The sequence below is a fragment of the Myotis daubentonii genome, chromosome 17 (genome assembly GCF_963259705.1).
Source record: "Myotis daubentonii chromosome 17, mMyoDau2.1, whole genome shotgun sequence".
NCBI lineage: Eukaryota > Metazoa > Chordata > Mammalia > Chiroptera > Vespertilionidae > Myotis > Myotis daubentonii.
The window spans coordinates 10,430,110-10,438,254 of record NC_081856.1 but is presented as its reverse complement, the minus strand read 5'-3'; positions in this window follow the sequence as shown (position 1 = coordinate 10,438,254).

The following is an 8,145-nucleotide window of genomic DNA, read 5'->3' as shown; positions in this document are numbered from 1 at the left end:
CCAGGTTTTTAGAGTATTAATGAGTCTAAATGTGTCCTGTGAGGACAGGCAATGTGGCTGCAGAGCCCTGAATGACATTGAGAGAAAGTCTGCAAAGAGTTTCTGAAATGTCAAGGTAGAGAGTATTGGGGGTTTGGTATCAGGTTGAAACATAAGATTTCACCACAGTGCAAATAGGTAAATATAATCAATCTCAGCCTCTTCCTCTGAAGCCATAAGAGCCATTCTTTGTGACCTTACAGTTTGGTCAAATGGACACAAAAGAGGTAAAAGAGAGCCATACAGCAGGCTACTATACCTGTTGAGAATTCCTCTACTCCCTTGCTCCCTGTCAATTAGTCTCTTATCTATTTAACAAAAAGTAATCTCTTAGCATCCACACTCTGCCTAACTCTGGGCTGAACACTAGGAAGAATGCAAACATTAATCATATAAAACCCTTTATCTCAAGAAGTTGCCAATTTTTTGAGGAAGATAAGAATTGGCTACAATCAATTATACACAATCATGCGGTAATGAAAAGGGTGGTTCTTCTACTTCTTGACTGTGTGGCATTAGACAAGTTAGTTAAACCTTCTGAGCTTCAGGTTTCCCATCTGCAAAGTGGGGATAGTGATTGTATGTTCCTCACGGGTTGTTGTGGACATTAAATGAAATAACATGCGTGAAGAGCCTTGTGCAGTGCCTGTACTTAGCATTCAGAACATCTGAGTCTAGCCTAAAAGCTACGATCTGGTGTGATAGCTTGCGCCGGGTTGTCTGGGCTGCTGGCTCTGTAGATGCTCCATGTTTGTGCTCAGCCACACGCTCCCAGAAACCCCAGCCTCGGAATGGCACAGCCCCGGCTGAGCTCCCAGCCTGCAGCCAGCACCCAGCGATAGCCCTTGCGTGCACCATCTCGGATTTGCACCCAGGTCCAACCTCAAGATGGCTTCGGCCCTGTCACCATTTGCCTAAGCTGCTTTTGGAAAACCCAGATGAGGCTCAGTTGGTTGGAGTGTCCCAATGTGCCAAGGTTGCAGGTCCCATCTCTGGTCAGGGTACATACAGAGTCAGGCAATGAATGCATGGATAAGCGGAACAACAAACAGATGTTCCTCTCTCTCTCTCTCTCTCTCTCTCTCTCTCTCAATCAATAGGAAAAAAAGAAAGAAAAACATCTGGACCCGTCAGAGGGCTACTGTCACAAGGAAACAGGTGAATTTAGTACCAAAGGGCAGCAACCCCTCCAGGAAGACAAGTTGTTGAAACGTGGACGCAGGGACCTGTGACAGGACATGGGAGAGGCAGCCTCCATAAAAGCAGGTCGCAGGGCGGGCCCATGGGCTTCACTTAGATTGATGCTACGGTATTTCTTACGTTGGGTGATGGGCGTACATATAATTGTTCCGCACGTAATTCTTCATTTTTGTACGCGCAAACGATTCTATGGCTTTAAAGGGGCCTGGACTGAGAAACCTATGTTATACCAGCCGTGGGCAAACTACGGCCCGCGGGCCGGATCCGGCCTGTTTGAAATGAATAAAATTTAAAAAAAAAGACCGTACCCTTTTATGTAATGATGTTTACTTTGAATTTATATTAGTTCACACAAACACGCCATCCATGCTTTTGTTCCGGCCCTCCGGTCCAGTTTAAGAATCCATTGTGGCCCTTGAGTCACAAAGTTTGCCCACCCATAGACCAATGCTGATCACAGCTCTGTGACCCCGGGGAGCACCCTCCACTCTGGCCCCTCCTGCCCCTCCTGTGTGGCTTCCAGCTGCCCGCTGCAGGGCCCACAGTCACAACAATGCATGTGCTCTTCAGAGGGTCACACTGGATGGAGCAGGAAGGCAGCTGAGACGGGAGGCCTGGGCACTCGAGGACAGGCCATGGCTTGGACACGCTCCACGGCTGGTAGGCCAGCAAAGGTCCAGAACACCACCTGCTTCTCCTGGACTGATTAATGTGCGCAGCTTTAAACAAAGCACAGACTTCTCCCTATGCCGCGGTACAGACGCCCCTCAACACACACACACACACACACACACACACACACACCCTCACAATCACACACACTCACACACACACACTCACAATCACACACACACACACACTCACACACTCACAATCACACACACACTCACAATCACACACACACACAATCACACACACACACAATCACACACACACACACACTCATAATCACACACACACTCACAATCACACACACACTCATAATCACACACACACACACACTCATAATCACACACACTCACACTCACACTCACACACACTCACAATCACACACACACACTCACAATCACACATACTCACACACACACTCACACTCACAATCACACACACACACACTCATAATCACACACACTCACACTCACACACACACTCACACTCACACTTTAGTCGGGAAGAGCCAAGCAAAGTGACTGAGAACCATTTTACCAAAAAAAGAAATACTGAAGCCAAATGGTTTGACAACTTAAATGGAGCAGGGACAGTAAGTTTCCTTAATGAAGCTCTGAGACACCAAAATAAACAAATAGGGCACAAAAACTCTGAGAGAAGTAGGAATGTGTTTTGCGAAGTGCCATCTATAAAGGAGCTACTAAATGCCAGGTACTTTTAATATTCTTTATTTCTAATTCATACAAAAGTAAGATGTTCATACCGATGTTACTAACTTGCAGATGGGAAGGCCAAGTACAGGGTCATGGGTATGACAAAGGCTCTGCAGTCTGACGACCTGGGCTTGGTTCCCAGCTCTGCTCCTTACCCGCTATGTGCTCGCGGGCAGGCCTGCTCTGCGCCTGGGCCATCTCTTCTGTAAGACGGGGATAACGGTGCTTCTGATAAGTGACAGAGGGCACGTGAGACACTGGGCAACAGGCCTGGCACAGTGAGCCCTTCATGAGCGTGAGCCGTCTCCGTTAGTGACTTACCCAAACCCCACGTTAGAAACCGGCTGACTCCGGCATTGCATGCATGCTTTCCAGAGAAATATTGTTTGTGGTTTGTGAAAATTGATGTTGTGAAAATTGATGTTGTGGAATACTAGTAAGTTTAAATAACTAAATTAAATAGAGCTAGTGTGAACTCAGAGTCACCTCCCCTCCCAACCTGCCACGATCTCCTCCAGGCGGCGCACAGCCATGAATGACCAGAAGGTTGCTAAATGGCTTTCTTAGGTCTTCCCCTCTGTCTCCCCTCCTCCCTCTCCTCACACACTTTGTAATCACTGGGCTTTAGCCAAGTTGCTTAACTTTTTTGAGCCTCAGTTTTCTCATCTGTAGAATGGGAGAATAGTCCTTTCATTATCAGGTTTCTGTGAGGATATAATAAGCAAATGTGTATAAAGTACTGATTATAATGGTTTTTAAGTGCTCAGTAGTAGACCAAATATGTATGTGTACACATGCACACAGGCACACATACATGTATGCTTGCAGCAGCCTGTCTTTCCATTAGGACTACATTCTGGAGGAGGGGTTCCATTATTTTGGCCACTGTGTCTTATCTCCAGTAACTTGGTTACTTGTTATATAATGAATACGTGGATGGATAGATGGGTGGATGGCGATTTTCGCCTTGTTAAGCATCTCCGAATAGAAGGGCCGATGGGAAAGAAATGGACCTGAAAATGCATGACTTTGAGAGAGAAGTTAAGTCAAGGACACACCTGCAGAGAAATCACTCACGGCTGCCGCAGCATTCGGCTCTGCCAGGTTTGTGTTCTTGGCTCCCCAGGGTCTGTTCTTCAAGCACCACACCGTTCCGTGTTCCTCCACACACGTGTACAGCCTTCGAGTCCCTTTCACAAACATAACGCCGTTAGCTCTTTGCAATAGCCCACCCAGGCAGGAAACATGAATACCAGCGTCTCCAATCTAAAATCAAGGAGAGCAGTTGTGGAGACGCTGAGCCGTCTGTTCTGATGGGTGACTAAGGGCTGACTCCCTCACGCGCAATGGCTCAACCATCGTTAAGCAGAGGTGCAGAGGAGAGCCCCAGAGCCCTGAGCAAAGGTTTCCATTACAGCACAAGCACGGAGACTGCACCTGGTCTTGTGTACAAGCAGGAGGCTACCGGAGGAGTCAGAGTTCTAACTCTGGGCCTGCTTGCAGTAGCTGCCATTCGGCATGAGGAGGGGGAGATAGGCAGACCCAGCAACCAACCAGATCTGCGTTGGAATCCCAACCTGCCGCTCTCTGTGTAACGTTAGGCAAGTTACTTCAGCTCTCTGAGTCACATTTCTTCAGTTTTACAAAATTGGGATAATATCTGATTTTAAACCTTAACAGAGGGACCCTAGCAAAGTACTTGGAACCTAGCAGAGGTTCATCAATGATAACCCTCTATTCTCCCTCCACTACCTCAGGAGTGGAATGAAGAGAAACATTACAGCAGAGCAGTTAAGAGCATGGACTTTGGAGCCAGCCTGTGTGGGTTTAAATTCTAGCTCTGCCATTTATGGGCTGTGGGGCCTTAAGCAAATTACTTAACCTTTCTGTGCTTCAGTTTACTCTTCTAAAAGATGGAGATGATAATAGTACTTACCTCATAGCGTTGTTTAAGAAGATTGAACGAGTTACCATTTGTAAAGTGATTAGAATACCTACTGGCATATACTGGGCATTACATGTTTTCTTTTTAAAAATAAAAAATAGCTTCACAGAACTTTTGTGGAAAGAGCAGCTGTGAAAATATTTTTCAAATTTAGAAGAATCACACAAAAAGAGAAAAATACTACAGCATCTCTCTGAATCATCAAAACATATTGGTCCTTCAATTTCATAGACTCTAAGTAAAGTACAAAATGATTAAGTTAGACATCATTCATTCGGTAAACATTGCTGTGTGCCTACTGTGCACCGGGCATTTTGCTAAGTCCTCAGAGGGGCTGCCCTGAGACCAGAAGCCTGATTAAGTGATGATTCGGGGACCAGGCCCAGCTTGTCACATTCAGTATGCGCTGGACCGCATAGGGAGGTGGCATGAGTGCATATTGAGAGAGAAATCAATTTGCCATAGACTGGATCACCCCCCTCTGTCCAAGCTCCACGCCCCACCCCCACCCCTAAATTTACAGGGTCACCCAAGGCAAGTATTATGGGCTGTCACTGGTGGGAGAGCCAGGGAGGAAGAGAAAAGAACAGCAACATTTATGGTCATTCCAGCTACTCCATGCGAGACACCGGCTCTGTGAGCAACTCATTCTGCAGAATTTTGCAGGAATAAGTCCAAGTGATAAACTGCAGGGATATGGGGGAAGCTCAGGACCCTAGTGAGTTTCATTGCGCTGATCACCCTATCTACAGGAGTCACCCCTGCCGTCACTATGGCAACAGTGTGCATCTAAGTCCATTCAGACTGCTATGACAAAACACGACAGACCGGGTGGCTTAAAGAGAACAGAAATTTATTTCTCATCATTTTGGGAGCCGGAAGTCTGAGATCAGGTGCCCGCATGCTCTGGTGAGGGCCTGCTCCTGGTTTGCAGACTTCTCACCGTGTCCTTACACGATGGAAGAAGCTAGGAAGCTCCCTAGGGTCTCTGTCTTAAAGGCACTAATCTTTATTAGGGCTCTGCCCCCTAATAATCTTCAAAAGGCCCCACCTTTTAACAGTGTTGCATGGGGTGTTGGGATTCCAGTGTGTGAATTTGGGGAGCACACAAGCATTCAGTGTGTTACACCATGTGTAGTTTGCTTAGCACTTACCACAAATTTGAAATTATTTATCTACTAGTTTAGGTTTGACTCTCTTCGTAAGAATGTGAGCACCAGGAGAGCGGGAACTTTGACTTTCCCCCCATTGTATCCCCTCCTCTAGAACAGTACATCATAGGCACTTGATCCATACTAGTTGAGTGAATAAATGAGTGAATAAATATTTCAGCAGCATGAAACAGCCTGTACATGGGAATAGCTCTAGAACCCCCATTCACAGAGTCTGCTACTAGTCAAAGAGAAAACCAACCTCTATTAGCCTAATACTTTACAGTTTTCATAGCATTAAGTATGCATCTCCTAATTTAATCTTGGTAGCAAATCTACAAGATAACTATTATCATTTCCACTAACAGGTGAGAAAACTGAACCTCAGAAACATTCAATGACATCCTCAAGATCATACAACTGATAAGTAACAGAACTAGAATGCAAGTGCCCAAGTTCAAGTTCAGTGTTTATTCTGTGCCCGAGGACCACTTTAAAAGAAAGGCACTTCCTTCTAGATCCTTTTCTAGTTTGTGTCCACATTCCCTAAGATAGGGTCCAAGGCACTCTCTTCACTTGGGAAGAAAGAGTGGCCCAGCTGCAGCTGGTTTAGCTCAGTGGATAGAGCGTCAGCCTGCGAACTGAAGGGTCCTGGGTTCAAGTCCAGTCAAGAGCACATGCCTAGGTTGTGGGTTCCATCCCCAGTAGGGGATGTGCAAGAGGCAGCCGATCAATGATCCTCTCTCATCATTGATGTATCTATCTCTCTCTCCCTTCCTCTCTGAAATCAATAAACATATATATTTTTTTAAAAAGAGTGGCCCAGTGGCACGAGCTTGGGTTGGAGTCCAGTTGGAGCTGTAGGAACCAGTTATGTAACCTCAGACAAGCCTTGGCACCTGTCAGCGAGCCTCTGTTTCTTCTTCTCTCAGGGGGTTGTAATCATACTGACTTGTCTGCCTCACAGCGGGCCATAAGGCTCCAATTTGTAAAAAGAATAAAATTCTACAAAGACGTAAGCTCGACATGACAACAGGAAGCCAGGGCTCTTGTGTCCTGGCCTCCCTGACTGGAGATCTGATCATAAAGGGGCCGCAACTCCCCCACCCACCTTGTTCCCATTTATATTCCTGTGACTTCACATTTTCCGTATCTGACCAGCCCTTCAGAGCCCAGATCTAGGAGTAGATAGTAGTGCTAGAAACTTTGTGAATATACTAAAACACACTGAATTTTAACCTTTAAGTATGGTGTGTGGAGTACATCTTATTCTTTAATAAAAAGAGGCAATTGCTAGTCCCAGTAAGAGGCACAAAGACCTACCTAAGACTGTAGCTGAGGTAATATGGAGGAGACAAATTAATGGTAGTCTTTGAGAAAGGTGAAGGAGCCACTATGATTACAGTTCTAGGCCTGAAAATGAGGGAGAATGGTGGTTCCATCAACAAAAAGAAGGGCAAGCAAGATTAGAGAGACAATGATCAACTTGGTGTAGATATATCGAGTTTGAGATTTCAGTGTGACACACAGGTGCACATGTGCATCAAAAAGCTGGAAAAATTGGGCCTGGATTTCTGGGAATAGTGGGGACCTGGGAACTATCTACATAAAAGCCATTGTTAATGTTTAGAAATTGGGTGAGCTTCCTTGAGATTGTTAAAAAAAAAAACAAAAAAGCCATCAGAGATTTTAAACCTCCAATATTCCAAGTCTTTTCTAAATTGGTGGGCTCCAATCCTTGTCAACCTGTGAATTCTTTGCATTTAGTTTATCTGATTAGACCTAGTGTGTGTTCAATTCAATTTTTTTTAAAGGACTTCCATTGTTCATCCCAATTATAGAGTGAGGAGCTTACTATCGATCCCCCATGAAATGTCTGGCAGTTTACTTCTAAGTACATTACAAACGTGGGTTCCTCTGTCTCACATTCTACATGAGAAGCAGAGGAACTTTAAGGACAGATAGCGACTACTGCAAGGTCATAAAAAAGCCCTGTCTGATCACTCTAATGTCGAATCTCCCGTGTGTCTCTTTATATTGTCTATTTTTCCTCTTGGAGTTTGGACATTTGATCCTGTTTTTCAGCATGCCTTGTGATTTTTCACTGGATGCCTAACATTGTGGGTCAGGATTTGTAGAGGCTCTGGATAATGCTGTCTTTCTCCAAGTAGGGTTCGAGTTCCCTTGACTTCAAGCAGATAAACGACCAGTAAATCACCTTGAGGCCATCCAGGTTGGGCTATAGGATTTGTTACTGCTGATCTATTTCAATTTTCCCCTTCCTCCTCAAGCACAGTCATAACTCTGAGGGAATTACTTTGGGGTGTAGCCTTTCTTTCTGTGACTCGGGCCTCCTGGGGCCTTAACTGAAATCCCAGAGGGTTACCAAGGCCCCTCCAATTTGGCAAGACTTGAACTCCACCCTCTG